A 17,198-nucleotide genomic window follows, 5' to 3' on the forward strand; every position below is an offset into this window, starting at 1 on the left:
AGTGTAGGGGCCTATAATCCGCCTCACAATGGTTAAGGACAATGGCAGTGTTCTGCTGTTAGAGACTGTGCCAAGGACGAGCCTCAGCTTAGAGAAGGGTTCCTGAGAGAAGTGGTATTTGAGAGTGGCAAAACCCACAACTCAAAGTCAACCATGGAGTACAAGCTGACAGTCTGTGTTCTGCTTGAGACAGCTCTCTCTACAGCCATCTCATCCAGATAGCTCAGCTCTCAAAGAGCAAAGTCCAGTCTTTTATTTATGTATCAGTTCAGTCACTTGCTTTAGGTTCCCTTTTGGTTATTCCAGCAATCAGCATTCCATGACACCAGACCTCTGATTCACATAAAAAGACAGCAAGCACTTTTTATTTTGGTAACATGGCAAATGAATTCAGAGATCTGCCTGCCTTTGTAAGCACAAACAATTAACTTAGCTAGGTGGGATCCCGTCCTGAGATTGCTACTCTGATCACACCAAGACTAAATTTGCCCTGTCACAGGTTGACCTTGAGATCAGGAATCTGTCTGTCTTTGTGTCTTTCTGACAAGCTGGTTCACAGTGCAGCTGCCTCTGTTCTTTTAGGTCCGAGAAGCTTCTTATACGAGTCATATTGCATCCTTATATTCTGCATAGTTGAGAAATTATATATTTTTGAAATCATGTTTTCAGAGTTCTTTCCCACAGCCTTAAGGGCTGTCCTGAAGGTCACAATACTTTTCATATTTGCTAAGACTTTAGACACACCCTTGCCTCCTGGCCTCCTGCTGTCTCTGATTATCATGGAGTCATTAGCCTTGTCAAAGAGGACATTCCCCATGACCTTGGCAGGGAGGTTATTTCCTGAAAGAGAAATATATGTACGAATAAGCCTCATTCCCAGTAACCATCAACACTTGTGGAAAACTTGCTCTGCTGTCCCTATTCCAGGGGTAGGAAGCCATGTCATACTGTTCCTTCTGTAACCATGAAGGACTTGGTAAGACATTGTTTTGGAGTTACCACATAGACTTTTCACTTCTCTTTCTAGTACTAAAAGCATACGAGAGCTTTCTGCATGAATTTTAATAAAATCTAATATGTTATTAGTAGTAGTGGGATGTATTAAAGAAAATTAAATGCTTTTAGATTGTAGGTAGCTTGCATAGTGAAAAAATAGCTTCAACTCACAACAAGATTGTTAAGTTAAAACCTGGATTCCAAACCAGGGACTCAGAATGGGAGGCCATGGCTGAATATTGGCTGCTGGAGTATCAGACATAGCCTCAGGCTCTTGTCTACTAGACATCAGCATGTGCTTCCCGAGGGTAAGAAAATCTACCCATTCCTCTCCAGAGCTGTGTAGATCTTCCTTTTAACCATACACTGCTATCTTTCCTGAGCCTCTTTCTGACTTGATTTTGCATGCTTTCCTGTGAGTGTTTTGGTTTGAATGAAAATGGCTGTTGGGTCATAGGGAATACCACTATTAGGAGGTGTGGTCTCATTGAAAGAAGTGTGTCGCCATGGGTGGGCTTTGAGACTTCAGATACTCAAGCCGGGTTCAGTGTCGTGCTCTCTTCCTGCTGCCTTCAAATCCAGATGGAGAGCCCTCAGCTATTTTTCCAGTACCATGTCGGCCTGCATGCCGCCATACTTCCCGACATAATGACAAAACACTTGAAGCCAGTTTTCCTTTGTAAGAGTTGCTGTGGTCATAGTTTCTCTTCACAGCAACAGATACCCTAACTATGACAGGAAGCCGTATCCAAGGGCAATGCTGGTTTTGAGGTGGATTATTTTTAAGTGATTTCACTTAAATAATCTCCAGAAATGAGCACAAAATAAGCAGAACACTAAATATATCCATCATGGGTACTAAATCAGTCTCTTAAGAGAAACACGGTGCTTAGGCTGGTCACACGATGCCAATCAGAGACTAAGAATTAAGTTTGAAAAACTGTTCGAAAAGCTACCCGGCAAGTTCAACCTTCAACTGAGGGAAGATCATGGAACGCTACATGGTTTCCCATTAATAAAATGAATTCCTCTACACAAGACAGACTGCTAGAACTGCAGAATTGAAAAAGCGAGAAAGTATAAGGAATGGTTTATGAACTTCAGAGCTTGGAAAGGGTAATCTGTCCAAACATTTGGCACTTCAGATATTACAAGTATACCAAGAACACGGGAGAAACAACCAATTTATGACATATCCTGAGTGACTACAGAAGTTAAGACAAAGAGCATAGGCTGTACAGTCAAATCTAGTCTTGGCGCTTATATGAAAGTGAACAAGACCACAACCTGATTGGTCTTCCATTTTATATGAAAAGGGGCATGCATGCCTGGGTGAACAGTGTATAGATAGCTGTAGGCATGAAATTAGATGCACGGATAGTGTTTGGGATTTTCCTCCACACAGAGAAGATGCTCTAGTCTGGCTTTTCCTTCCCATTCCTATCTTACAGCAATCGTGTGAAGTGGGTGTGGTTGGTGCTGTCACGTAGCAAGGCTGCCAGTTCAATCACTGAGCTCACGTTTCCTAAGCACACACTACGGTAGGTGCTCTGTTGCTGTGATGTTCCTGCCCTCAAGGGAAGTGTGCCTGGGAGAAATAAAGGTTCAAAGGCAAAGTCGATATGATGATGTGTAAGAAATAGCCACCCTGAAGGGCAAAGGGGAACTGTGTCAGAGAGCAGCAGTCGGGTGGTACCCTAGGTCTCTTTCTCTACAAAGGGTGAGGCAGCTTCCTTTCGATGATCACTGCTTACTGTATTATGGTGTGAATATTGCATTGTGTGTGCACGTGCAGGCACATGCATGAGTTTGTTCACACACACCTGCTGTGCAACAGAGAGAGAGAGAGAGAGAGAGAGAGAGAGAGAGAGAGAGAAAGAGAGAGAGAGAATCACAGACCAACTCTGTCCAGCCATTTCTCTTCTTCTAACTCGACATGGTTCCCAGGGATGGATCTGTGGTTGTCAGACTGACACGGCAAGAGCTTGTGAGCCATCTTGCCTTCATTCAAACCAAAGAGCTTTCAGCTCACAGTTTTGGAATGGGGTTGGTGATATAGCTCAGGCTGGCCTTGAACTCACAATGCTCTTGCCTCAGCTTCTTGTTGTGTTGGTTTTCCTGGAAACATACATAAGCAGCACCTATTTACCCTAGATAAAAATGTCATCTAAGACAAGCGTGGTAAGCCTTCACCTTCATGGGTGTTACTAATGAGAGAATGGATGAGGGGCTATTCACAGAAACATGGAGCATGGGTGCCTCAAAGATAGCAACGTGATTATAAAGCCCACCACAGCACGAAAGCTGACTCACGAAAGCTGTATCCCTGGTGAATCCTTCACGACTTGTAGGCAGATCCATTGAAGAGTTTCCTCTCCCCAGCAAACGTTTGCTGGTTCTAGTGAAGATGACACATTATGGTGGTAATTCTCCTATAATCAAATGCTTACATTCTTCTAGTTCTCGTTATCCATGTGAGAGAAAGTCAAGCAATGAGTGTCCAGAAGAGAGGGGACACTGTTTTCCAACCCTATCGAAACCCTGACTGCCTAGGGCAATATCAGGGACTTACACTGTTTCTAACAGTCTCTGGATACATTGTTTCACTAAGGATACCGGGCACTGCCACTCACGCTGGTTCTCTGAAAGGCACCGGACAGTGAATACAAGGAGTGTGGAAAGGAGTAAACAGGACAGCCTAGCCAGAGTGCTCAGCTCACATCAGGGCGACAGCATGGCAGCCATGATGGCAGCCAGGATGCCAGACAGAACCTGGGCGTTCAGGACAGGTGAGCGGTAGAAAGCAGTGATCTGTCTATAGAAAATGTCTTGCAAGGGACCTGGGGACACATTCGCCTGAACTGGATTTAAAAGTTTAACAGGTTTCCCCACTATGTCCCCAGAAGCTGAAACCTGCCATCTGGCTGCCACAGCTGTGAGGAAAACCTTTGTTGCCTTTCTTTTTCTTTTTCTTTTTTTGTTTGTAATTTGTTTCCACTAGACAGAACCTCCACGCAGGAGGAAAGGGATTCAACACAACATAATTTGAATAGATGATGGGAAATGAGGTACTAGGAAATGTATGGCACGCCCGTGAGCACCACTGGAACACACAGGAGGAGCTGTTCCTAGAGCAGGGGCTAAGCAGATGTCCTTTTTTGTGTGGCTGAAGCTAGATAACCAGAATTCACTATATCCCACGTTTGATATAGGAGTGAAGTCCTTCCCTGGTAAGTGTCCCTTCTTCTTAGTTGTTCTATGCCTAATTCCTTTTCCCCCTTTACTATAATTAGCTCTCTTTCACCCAATCCGGCACTCCACTTTATCTTTGAACTTTAATTAACCTGCAGTTTGTTTTAGTTTCTGACACAAGTGTAATGTATGTTTTTCTCAAATACTTAACTAATTAGATTCATTTATCAAATCATCCATGTATCATCTGCTGGGTAAAGTGTACTTTATTTATATGTGATCTCCTTGTTATTGTCATGTGATCTGTGCTAATACCTACACATCTGTGTACTGTGCTTCCGTCCTTCTATTTTCAGTATGACTGTGGTATCCTCATTACGAGGGACAATAAATCTTGCTTCGTTAGACAACTTGTTACAAATTGTTTTAGACTATTTTAAAATAAATGTTTATGGATGAAGGATGAACATTTTAAGTTTCAAAGACTTTGAATTTTGAATTCTAGTGCATATATGAATTAACTTTAAAAGCTCTGTTGCGTTATGTGGTACAGTCTCCGTGCCTGGAGAGTGGTAGAGCTCTCCAGTGAAACCTGTTTGCACAGTCTGTTGCTTCCTGTTACATACCTGGGGTTTTTGTTTGTTTTCTGGGTTTTTTATATTTAACACTTTCAGATCTGATGGAGCCTGGGACCTGTTCTTGGTCATGTTTGTATCAAGATCAACGGACTGTTATTCATTAACCTTCTATATTATGTTCCTTTCAGAAGAATTTTGACATCTGACATTTTCTTTCAAGCTTACATACATAGCCATCTAAAATGAACCTGCGTTTGGTTTAATTGTTCAATGTGTATTAAAAAAATATCATTTTTAAAAAAATTATTTCTGAATTGTTTACATCCCTAACTAAATTGCATTTTTGATGTTCTCACATATTTAAGAATATTTTTTCTAATCAGAGAGATTAGCTCTGTTAGGTTGCATAGGAATCTCTGCTCAGACCTCTGATGCAGACCACACATGAACGCTCTCCCAAGGTGAGACATGAGCAGTAGGTGAGGGATCTTCATGACCTTTGATCTTACAATACTTCCTTTGGACATGTTTAATGGCGGTTCTCCCAGTGTTTCAGGACAAATGTGGGAAATTTATGCATTTGCTAATGACCATCATTCCAACGGTTCTTCAGCTGTGTCTTTGACCATGACCAAGGGTCTCACATCTCTACTGCCCACTCAAATGCCTGTCTTCTGCTTAAACCCTAACCTGTATTCATAGGACTCCAAGCCTCTCACATTCTCAGCGCACCTCTCGTGCCTTTGTCCTTCCCCTCTGGGCATCAGGACATTGTCAGCTGTGCTCACCGAGAGCTAATTTTCTACTCTGCTCCTGTGCACCGGGTTATCCAGGCTGTCACGGGGTGGTCGTGCTTTCCATTCCTGTGCTTCTGGAAACTATCCCATCGACTAGTTCAGTTTTGCAAAGGTATTGTTTTTACACTCACAGAAATACACACACACACTGATACACACTTGCATAATGCACACTTACACACAGTTATACACAGACACAAACATTTATATACACATACTTACACACAGACACACTTACACACACACTGACATACACACATAATGCACTTACACACAGTTATACACAAACACATATACATACTCACACAGACATACTTACACACACACACACTGATACACACACTTACATAATGCACACTTCCACACAGTTATATGCACAAACACACTTACATATGCATACTCACACATACTTAAACACACACTGATACACACACTTACATAATGCACACTTACACACAGTTATACACACACTTGTATACACACTCACACACTCACACACACACAAACACACTTACATATGCATACTCACACATACTTAAACACACACTGATACACACACTTACAAAATGCACACTTACACACAGTTATACACACACTTGTATACACACTCACACGCAGACATACACACACTCTGATACACACACTCACAGTTATACACACAAACACAAACATTTATACAGATATACTTAAACACACACACTGATATAGACACTTACATAGTGCACATTTACACACATTTGTGTACAAACACCTATATACATGTTCACACACAGACATACTTGCACACAGATACACACACGCAGATACACACACACATTCTGACTTTAGCCAAATGAGGCGAGGTGTTTGCACACTTCATGCTTACTAATGAACGTGAGAGTCTGGGTTACCTGAAGTATGTGTGACTGGGGTTCTTTTGTTCTCTTTTTTATCAGAGATTCCAGTTAACTTGCCTAGAACTCACATAATACATATTTTTGGAAGGTGCGAATATGTTGTTTAATAATACGCGGGACATGTAAAACGCGACTCAGCAGAGCTGGCACAGCTCTGGGTTCCTTTTAATTTTTATTTGACTTGACACGCTTCGCTTGTAGGAAGTGTGTATCGGGCTGCAGAGCAAGGTTATTTTTAATTTACTGTCCTGCGGCTTTGGCAGATTGTTAACAAGAGAGGTTGTGAATAACCAAGATGGAAAAGCCAGGTAGGAAGACGACTCGGTCATCTCCCATGGCAGCCCCGGGAGGAAGGATTAGTCGGTCGGCATGGCCGAAGGATTAGTTGGTCGCAATGGCTGCTAGTCCTGAGTCAGTGAAACGCAAAGCCCCAGGAGCATCGGCTCAGCTCAACAGTCTACACCGGGTGTGCGCTTTCCCGATTTCATTGGCTGCACCTCCGCTGATGTTTCTCCGGAGTTCTGCCGCGTGTTTATCTTTTATTATCGCCCGCATTCTTGAGTTTTTGGTCTTTAGTTCCCGCTATAGACTTTCTTTTGTTACATTTATTTATCTGTGCTAGGGGTGGACCCATGTGTCTCATGGCATATGTGTGGAGGTCAGAGGACGTCTTGTGAGGGTCTGTTCTCCCCGTCTACCTTTGGCCCTGAGGATCAAGCGTGGGGCACCAGGCTTGGCCTTGGGTCCCTTCACCCACTGAGCTCTCTCGCCAGCCCATCTCTCGGTTGATACGACTGGAATTACTGAAGATGTTCACCAGATCTGAAGTTGAGACCAAGGACGTGTGTCCGGGTTGTGGTGTTTTAAGAAAACTTTACAAAACCCATGCCTAATTGAGTAACAGAAACTTAGTTTTGGCGTTGACACTTTCTAAAGGGATGAGCAAAAAATTAAGAGTCTACTAAAAATAACATCAAAGCGAGAAATTATATCTTAATATATATTTAATACCAATTCATATTTTATAACATAGTGCCAGTGTAATAAAATCACTATTTTGTAACATAAAAAAATGACATTAGTAATGTCGGTGCCAAACTCAGATACAGATGCTTAGAAGGGCGACACACGGCTCTGTGCTTCCTCACCTAACCGCCCCCCACCAAGCGCTCACTGGCATCCCAATATTAGTAGTTGCTGGATTCAAATTTTGCTGGACTGTTTTTTCATCCTGAAAGACTAGTTTTTGCCTAAGCACATGGACTAATGTACTTAAAAATCTCAAATCTCACCACGCATAAAAAAAACATCTCTTCATTTATTACAGTGCTTGTGATGCACACGTGTGCATGCTGTGTGCGTGGAGATGCATGAATGCCACCATGCATGTTGGGGGGCAGAAGAAGAAAGCTTAGCGGACCTGTCTTCTTATTTGTCCTTAGCACATAGCTATATGTAAGAGAGAACGTAGGTTTAAGAACTAGGAAAGTAGGTGCGCTTTAGGAATAGGACTGTATCACCAGCGTAAAGAGAGGTTGTCACCGTCAGGGAAATAAATGACGCACCAAAAACAAACCTTGAGCACCATGCTTACCTGATTCCACGCTAGGTGGGAAATGGTCTCTTGTGGAGCAAAGCTTATGTGACAATTCCGTTTCACTGTCCCAATGCAGAAAAGTGATGTTAGTTACGAGTGGACCTGAGAGGTCCCGTGACTGCACTGCTCCTGTTTGCTGAGTTTCTTCTACTCCCGGGACCACTGTACTCGGAAGAAGCAGCTGGAGGGAGAAGAGATGGATCTGGGCTCCTCTTTTCAGAGGGTTTCAGTTTGTCATCCCAGAGTAGACGTGTAAAGTAGGAGTTTCTGGATATGCCGTGCGATGCAGACTCCCATGATGCTTTGCTGAGGCAAGACCCATGGGAGGACATTTGGCATTTGGAAGTCTATACATGGGACTCCACAGACAGTGACGCCAAACTTACAGAGCTAGCCTTGCAAGACTTCGTTGGCCTTGTATCTTTGCTGACCCTCACTTTTGTTAAACAATGCACAGCAGAGAACTTGTCCTGGCATTTCGGCTGATCCTGGTTGCTCCCGCTGACTTGTGCCTCGTGCCGGTTTTGCGAAGGCCTGACTGTTTCTGCTGGATCGTGCCACTGCTGCTGATTCGTGTCTGGTATGTTGACACTACTGAGCTGGACTGCTGCTACCCATCAATGGAGATTGGAATCGCCCCAAGGAGCTACTTCTAGACAGGTCCACATCCCCTTGTCCTATTTATCATCTTTTCTCCTCTACCTTTGGATGGTGGGCTAGAAGGGGGTCGGAGAGTTTGAATACCCTTATTAAAAGTAGGTTTCAAAGAATCTTAGCCCACAGATATGGTGTTCAGTTCATGCAGAAGGAATACGTGGGGTAGAATCTGTTCACATCAGTGAAGAGAAGCAGAGGGGGAGGCAGGAACTAGGGGTCAGGCTATAACCCTCAGAAGCCTTCTCTAAACTACCTATGGCCACCAGCGCCACTCCATGATCTGTCAAAATAGCACCATGAGGAGAGTGTTTACATCATAAAGTTGTAAAAGACACTCAGGTCAAATCAGAATAATCCCCAGCCACTAGGTGTGTCCCTTGTGTCTTACCTGTCACAGTTTGTAGTGTGACATTGCTTTTCTTGGGCCTTCTTCATTTCCACAAACAAGAAGCTTCAGATGGAAAACAGAAGGTTTTCAACGACCCAAAGGAGAAAGAAGAAAATGCTCCCCAAATACAAAACTCTAAAAGAACAGAAAGTCTGCGTTTTCTCTTCCTCGTTTCTAGCCATTAGGAGAGTGGCAATCAGCGGTTACTCAGTAAATGCATTTTTCTTGGATAAATTAATAAAGGAATGGCATTTGAACGTGGTCAATAGTCCTTTGGGGGCTTACCAAAGCTGCTAGGCTTCAGGCCTGGGTGCCTGACTAAATGAAGAGAGCACTGGAAAGACACACGCGGATTCTTGTCTCGGTCTTGGTGAGACTGCTGTGTGACATCTGATCCACAGATCTAGGCCCAGTAGTTGTTATTGCCAACCTAAGGTCTCCCTTCTATAATAGGAGTGTTAGAGAGACAGGGTCCCTTGTATCCGGAATGACTTTGAACTTCTGATCCTCCTGCCTCCGCTTTCCCAGTGCTGGGCTTCCAGGCTTCACCACCAGCCTGGTATATGCAGGGCTAGGGATTGAACCCAGTGCTTGGTTCCTGCCAGCCACACACAGTACCAACCAAGCTGGAGTTCCAGATCCAAGAGAATTATTAATGCATAAGTCAGTATAAACTTGGAAAAAGTTAGGTAGTAAATAGATTTGCAGATATATTTTCTCCTCCAACTGATTACTTAGATACCTGGTGTGTCATTTCCACCTGAGTACTTACTAGCAAATCCCCTCCCCAGCCTTCGCTTGGACTCTGGGCTTAGGTGGTATAGCACGTAGAGAGTGGTAGGGTCACTATGGCCAAGCGATGCTACTGTTTGGCACTTCTTGTGGAGTCTAACACTGTGGATGGATGACAGCAGCCAGGCCAGTGAGCATCCTCTCTGATACATATAGCCACCCTCCTGAAACCATACCCCCTTGAGTCACCTTGGGGAGATGCCAGGTTCCACCTGGCATCGTCACTTTGGCGCTTAACTGTGAGCGGAACCGGAGCAAACCGGAAGAGGGCGTCTGACCCCTTGGAGCCGGAGTTATAGGAGCTTGTGAGCCTCCTGAAGTGGGTACTGGGATTAGAACTCATGTCCTCTGCAAGAGCAGTGGGTGCCCTTCACCAGTGGCCATCTCTCCAGCCCCTTTACCCCAATTCCCACTCAGATTTGTAGGTAATTTTTACCAAGTCAGATCTACCCCCCCACCCACCCAATACCCTGACTAAATTTTATTAACAATAAAAATTGCTTTCCTTGGTGGTGGTGATGGGGGCAGGGAGTACTAGTAGGGGTTCTGGGGTTCTGGGGTGTGAGGTATGGGGGTCCTTTCATACGCCCTTTAGTTGCTTTGCTTCATGTGTGCTGGCCTGGGTTACAGGAGCATACGGCGCTCATCTGAATGGAAGCGCATCACGTTTGGACACGTTCACGGTTCTTCTCCAACCCCGTAAAAGCCCCCGATGTCTCAGGGAATTTGGATCATCCTTACCTGTGAATCTTCTCACATAAAAATTTCCAGTAGTTGCTGAAGTTAATACAATCAAAATTGCCTGTAGGACAGACTGTGCGATATCACAGAACATCTGGTTCTCATCCTGGCAAGGAGAATGAAGAGCAATGGAAACCAGGGTTTTGCCAGGGTTTTTTTTTTTTTTTCTTTTTCCTGAAGTTCTTTTTTAGAAATGGGCAGAGATTCAATGGGCATCAATTCCAGGAATCGCTCGTTCCTTCCCTCCCAATTTTCAGCTCTGTATCTCTTTCAATTACGCACACACCCAGGTTTGTACGCGGCGATCTCTCCTCTTTAACTCGTGGGAGCAGATTTGCTGCACTGTAAGGCCCTGCTCTATGAGGTGATCCACTCGCCACCGTCAACCTGGAAAAAAAGAAAAAGAAAATCTCTCAAGTAACAGGATTTCGGCTCTTAAGTAGGATGTGTTTTGTGTTTACTATTTTAGAAACAAGTCGTGGGTGTTCGAGATGTCAGGACACTGGCCCCTTTTATTCCTACTTCCCAAAGCTTAGAAATTCACAAGAGAGCTCACGTTTAACAGAATCAACACTGATCTAAAAGACAAAATATACTATTATAGTTCCCGTTTTTTAAAGAAATAATTTTACTTTAAATGGGAAGAAGAGTGTGCGGATGTGTGGGGTGTTCGCATGTAACAGATATAATTTACTTTTGTATAGAAGAAAGAATCGCCTCCTTTTAGATACCTTCATGGGAATGAATAATTTTGTTGATGGGTTTGATACCATAGGGCCGTTTATCAATAAGTCGTACTCCTAGATAATTATGAAGGGGAACAGCGAGACGCTTACCAATCTCCTCTTTCATTTTCCTTGAAATTTGTTAAAGAATGGTCAGGTTCCTGCCACTGCCAGCAAAGACTATTTCGTCCTTCCTTCGCTGTGTACTCTCCCTGCCCTGTAATCAGCAGATTTCTTGCAAAGGTAGAATTTTAGATACTGCGAGCGGCGAAGAATGGCTCTGTGAAAACAAAGGGTAATAGGTGTGGAATCATACGGGACACTCGAGAGGCAGGACAGACACAAAAAGAGACCAGAAGATTAGACGTAAGCACATTTGCAAACAGCCACGGTGTTGCAAGCCTTTTACAGCTAAACCAACATGTGCTCCTGTCACACTTATACCATTCCGTTCCATAATTCCTGTCACTCGAGATTTCCCATCTAAAGATTTAGTCATCAGGAACTCAATGGGGCATTTTTCTTTAGCGTTTTTCACTTAACATCTAGTTTTAAAAGGTTTATTTTTTTGTTATATGTATATGTATGTGTGAGATAAATAAACAGACAGATAGCTAGCTAGCTAGATAGATAGATGATAGATAGATAGATGGACAGATGATAGATAGGTATATGGATGAATAGATAGATGATAGATGATAGATAGATAGATAGAAAGACGGATAGATAGATAGATAGATAGATAGATAGATAGATAGATAATAGATAGATAGGTAGATAGGTAGGTAGACAGACAGACAAACAGACTGACTGACAGATACATAAAGTCTGCATTTCCTTCAGCATCCACAGAGAACTGAAGAGCACATCTGACTCCTTGAAGTAAAGCTAGTCCAATGTGGGTGCTGGGGACCATGCGCAGGCCCTTGGCCGCATCCTCTCTTCTTCCAGTCCTTAGCCTCTAGTTTTAATAAAACAGAGATGTTAAAGAACGAGGTAAACTGTAGGGGGAAATGGAAGATTTGGGATTTAAAAAAAACTGCTTTTCTAGAGTCTGGCATGGTTTTACAAAATTTCTCTCTCTCTCCTCCTGTTTTGGGTTAGGAAAATACAGCTCTAATCCACAGTACCACTTTCTTCCCAAAGCTGTGTGTTTGCTCAAGGGCCAGCACAAGTCAGCTTCTTATATCAGGAAGTTCCCTGGGAATGAAGAAAGCCCTGCCTGCACTAAATTCTTCAAAACATCAAGTCTGTGTAACCAAAACTAAACCCACACAAAATATTTTCCAGAGTTTCCGACGCTGCCTCTTCTCCCTCCATATGCCTGCTGTTTGTTTTTCTGAACTGAACAAATAAAAGGGGAGGGGGGATTGTTGCTCAGAGAAGCACTCCAGACCCTTTAGTGCGAGTCTACATTATTGCTGTCCTTCCTGGGTTTGGGGCAAAGTAGATGAAACATTTAATTCCTGTGCACCTTCCCCCTTGAGCCACGAGGGACCTGTGAACTGGAGCGGCTCAGGCAGGCCACTGTCAGGTAACTACGGGCCTTGATACACGCCCAAATGCCCAAGCTCTAAAGCATTTGGGAAGGTCTTGAGTGAGTGTTCTTGGTATTTAAAACGTGCTCTGCCTCACCATATGTCCCAGGAATTGTGAATATTGGCCAGTTTTTCTCTGCGAACAGTTGCTGTGCGAGGGCTGACTTTTAGAGGTTCCTTGATGCATTATGGTGCCTTGGGGTTCACTTGCATTGCCCGGGTAGACGCCGCGTCAGTCTTTAAGTTTTGTGCACTGAGCAGCAGGGTTAGGTCAGTTGAAACACAAGGGCTTGGAGGCAAAGGTGGCTTGTGAAGAGTCACACTGATCTCTTAGAACGGCGGTGTGCTTGTGCTTAGCTGAGGCAGGGGACCGATCCTCCTAGAGGCCAACCTACTGGTACAGTGTCATCCGACATGCTACGGTGCAACCCGGGTTATCCTAATGCAGACTACTGCTCGACCAGCAGAAAATGATCCCATTAGGAAATAAGGTTCAATTGTATGGGCATGGGTGGGGCCCCAAACTGCCAGACCTTAGAGATTCCTAGTGCCTCTATACGTTGTGGGATGTTATTTTCCCAGCACGACTTCCTGGCTTCTGTGGATGCCTGGCACTATTTTGATTGATCAGATCTGAGAATTTAGCCTTATTGAGCACAGACATTGCTATATCACGTAGGTCTCACTGGGGTTTGCTTTGGGATATATTTGTGTTAAGAACCAGTCAGAACAGGCCCAGTGAGGACCTCTTCCTCCCCATCTGGCCAGCTGTCTCATGCTCTGTGAACTGGAACATTTTCTACTCTGACCAGGAGGAAACAGCCTACCCTCAGCTTTACTTGAGCTCGGAGTGCAGTTTCCTCTAATCTCAGTGGCTTCCTCCCTTGAGCTTAAATGGTTCCCTTGCCTATGCATGCCGTTTCGCGCTCTGTAGCGGGTGGGAAGGATCTCTCTCAGCTCCCCAGGGCTCTTCTTCTTCTTCCCCTAAAGTCTAATATTCTTGAACATGGCTTCCCGGAACTCTGAGCTCCAGTTCCCTCTCTCAGAGTCCAGTGGGCTTTGGTGATATTTCTCCTCTGTGGTCTTGAAGCGTTCCAGGACGAGCTGGGCCAGTTGCCTGTCTCCTCCTTTCGTTTTATTGTATCTGAGGAATCAATACCCTTTGGTGACACGTGTCAGACACCCTAAGACTTAATGACATGTCTGTCTTGCTTTTGTTAGTTGAGTGTAGATCCCTGTGACTTCATCTTCATCAGAAGCAAGAGGGCCTTATGATTGGTTATGGGCCATGAGGCTTTGTGACCTTCCTATGGGCTGAAATCTGACCCCCTAAGGTGATAGTGGTTGGAGGGCCTATGGGATGTGATGAAATCATGATGTCACCACGAAAGGCCATCTCATAAGCCCAGAAGAGCTCCCTGACCCTTCTTCCACTCAAGGACATAGCAGAGAGACGTTCACTGAGTCAGGGAGGGGACAGATCTCGTTAAACTGTGGCTCTTACTCATTTCTGCCTTGAAAAATCTCAGCATCTATAACTGGCAAACATATGTCTTTTGTTTATAAGCAATGGTGGGTTTTTTTTATAGCAGGTGAGACCAACTGAGACACACTGCTTCTTACTAAGCTGTGAGATCCTTAACAATGGGCCTCTGTGATTCTAGCACTTAGGTTAGCCATGTGTTTTATGCTCAGTGGTTTCCCAGGGAGGATTCTTCAAATAAATGACCAATCTAAGGAAAAGCCAAGAATAATAGAAATACAAGCACAGATGATACCTGAGAGGGGTGAGTGGAAAGCTGGTTAGTATTTTGCCACCTTGACAAGAGTGAGGGTCATGTGGGAAGTGGGAATCACAATGAGGAGAAGGCCTCCATTGGATTGGCCTGCAGGCAAGTCTGTGGGACATTGTCTTGACTGATGGATATGGGAGGGTCCAGCTCATTGTGGACTGTGCTTCCCCTGTGCAAATGGAACTGGGTTGCATAGGAAAGCAGGCTGAGCAAGCCACAAGGAGCAAGCCAGTAAGCAGCACTCTTCCATGGCCTCTGCTACTGTTCCTGACTCAGGTTCCTGCCCTGCCTTCCTTCTGAGACCCATTGTAATCTGTGAGGTGAAGTAAACCTCTTCCCCCAAGTTGCTTTTGGCAGTAGTGCTTATCCCAGCAACAGAAAAACTAATCAGGATGGGTGAGGGATATACCCGATGAGTCCTAAATCAGGCATTGAGCTCTCCGGAGCTCAGCTCTCTTCAATCACAAGGTTGAAATTTCTCTTTTGCTAACCCTTAAGGCAAGGCTGTATGCAGAGCCACTTAAGCCACTGGAAATCAATACACAATGCATGTATTATTTATCAGTGTTAATCAGAGCCCACGGAATATATTGTAATGCAAAAATCCAACCGTGCCCCTTGACTCAGTCTGAGGGCACTTAAATGCAGAAGCTCCCTGAATTAGAGAGCTGCGTTCATTGATAATGATTTGACCTCCATTGGTGGAGCTGCCATGTCATGGGAAGACAATTATATGATGTTTAGCTAAAGAAATGCTTCAGTAATTGCTTTCATTAAACACCTTATGTAAGTTATTATACAAGACATTATTACCTGACAAACCTGCACTTGAGCAGAAGGAAGCCAGAGCAAATTAACAAATATTAGCACTAACTATCCAGCTTTGCAGAGAGCCGAGAAGGCTTGGCATCTCCTTCTAAGCTGGTTGGCTCACGCCATTTGAGAATTCGCCCCTTAGATCCTTGCTCTCCAGTCCCAGCACAGGGAGTAAATTTGGAGCTAGAGTTGCTGCAGTTTGGGGCTCCGGCGATGGCTCCCTTAGTAAAACATCTGCTTTGCAAAACTTAGGTCACTCCAGCCCAAGAACACATAACAAAATCAGAGGTGATGGCATAGGCCTGTGATCCCAGAGATAGAGGTGTGTGCCTTGCTGTTTGTTGAAGTTACAGGCTAAAGAAAGGTCTTGTTTCAAAGAAAAGTGTCTGAGTAACAACACCTGAAGGTGTCTTCTAGCTTTCAAAATCAGGTAAATAAGTATCCACATGTGTACTCTGCCTCAAGCCCCATGGATACAACACACAATACAGTCATGTCGCTCTCTCTTCTCTCTCTCTCTCTCTCTCTCTCTCTCTCTCACACACACACACACACACACACACACACACACTCTCTCTCTCTCTCTCTCTCCTGTGTCTCTATCTCTCCACTCTTCATGCTCTCACCCACACTCCTTACCAGCTGCTGCTCTTTCCTGACTTTCTATATGCAACAGAACCTCATAGCATCCTATATAGGCACAGGAGAGCAGGGGAGAATGGGGACCTACATTCCACTATGGAAGTTTCTGTGTGTCTGTGTCTCTATGGGTCCATGTGTCATATGATTAACCTTTTTGCCATTCTAGAGTTAGAGGAGATCAGCCAGGTCTGGGAGAAGGACCAATGAGCCACCCGATTGCTAACTGTCACCTGAGCAGTTTCAGAAACCAGTGGGAATGTTACCTCTTTTCTTGTTGCATCCAGGACTGTCCCTAAAGATAAGAGGGGCTTTATACTCTGTCTAGTAAGTCAGAAGTCTTTAACTTAATTGTCTAGATTAGGGTGTTATAACTACTTGTAGGTCTGGCTGATGACCCATGAGAAAGGCCATGCCTTCTTCTAAGTGCCTGGGAGCTATCAAGATAGATTGATGACTCAACCCAGTCAGTCAGCTGCCGAGGAAGAAACAGTAAGGTCTACTGCCTCTCCTGGTACTCATCACCTCTTGTATCCATTGGAAATGGTAGGCTATAGAATTGGAGAGTTTGTCTATTAGAGCCTTTAGTAAATGGCAGAAGTATCCACATGCAGTTGACCTTGGGGTTCTAAACTCATGCTGCATTCTTCATGTTGCAAAGGTTTTCATATAGTTCATCTCCAGCAAGACTCATGTTGGAATTTGATTCCCGCTGAAAAGTAGTGGTCAGTGGTGGGACATTTAAATGGGAGGATACTTTATCCTGTGAAGGGTTGAATAGAGATGAAGCCCCTCCAGTAGGTTGAGTGTGAGCTGAAAACCAAGGCTGGCATTTCCCCCAGTCCCTCTCACGTGCATCTTCCTTCTACACTACCCACTTCCCCTTCCTGTTTCTCCTCTGAGGTGTCACAACATAACAGAAGCCAAGCATGTATCGAGGCCACACTTTACAACCATCAGCTCAAACAAACCTCTTTTATTTATAAATTAACCAGCCTCAGGTGCTTTGTTATTAAAACAGAAAATGGATTAAGATTAATGTCTACCAGGTGG

Source organism: Rattus rattus, chromosome 6, assembly GCF_011064425.1.
Source record: "Rattus rattus isolate New Zealand chromosome 6, Rrattus_CSIRO_v1, whole genome shotgun sequence".
Classification (NCBI taxonomy): Eukaryota; Metazoa; Chordata; class Mammalia; order Rodentia; family Muridae; genus Rattus; species Rattus rattus.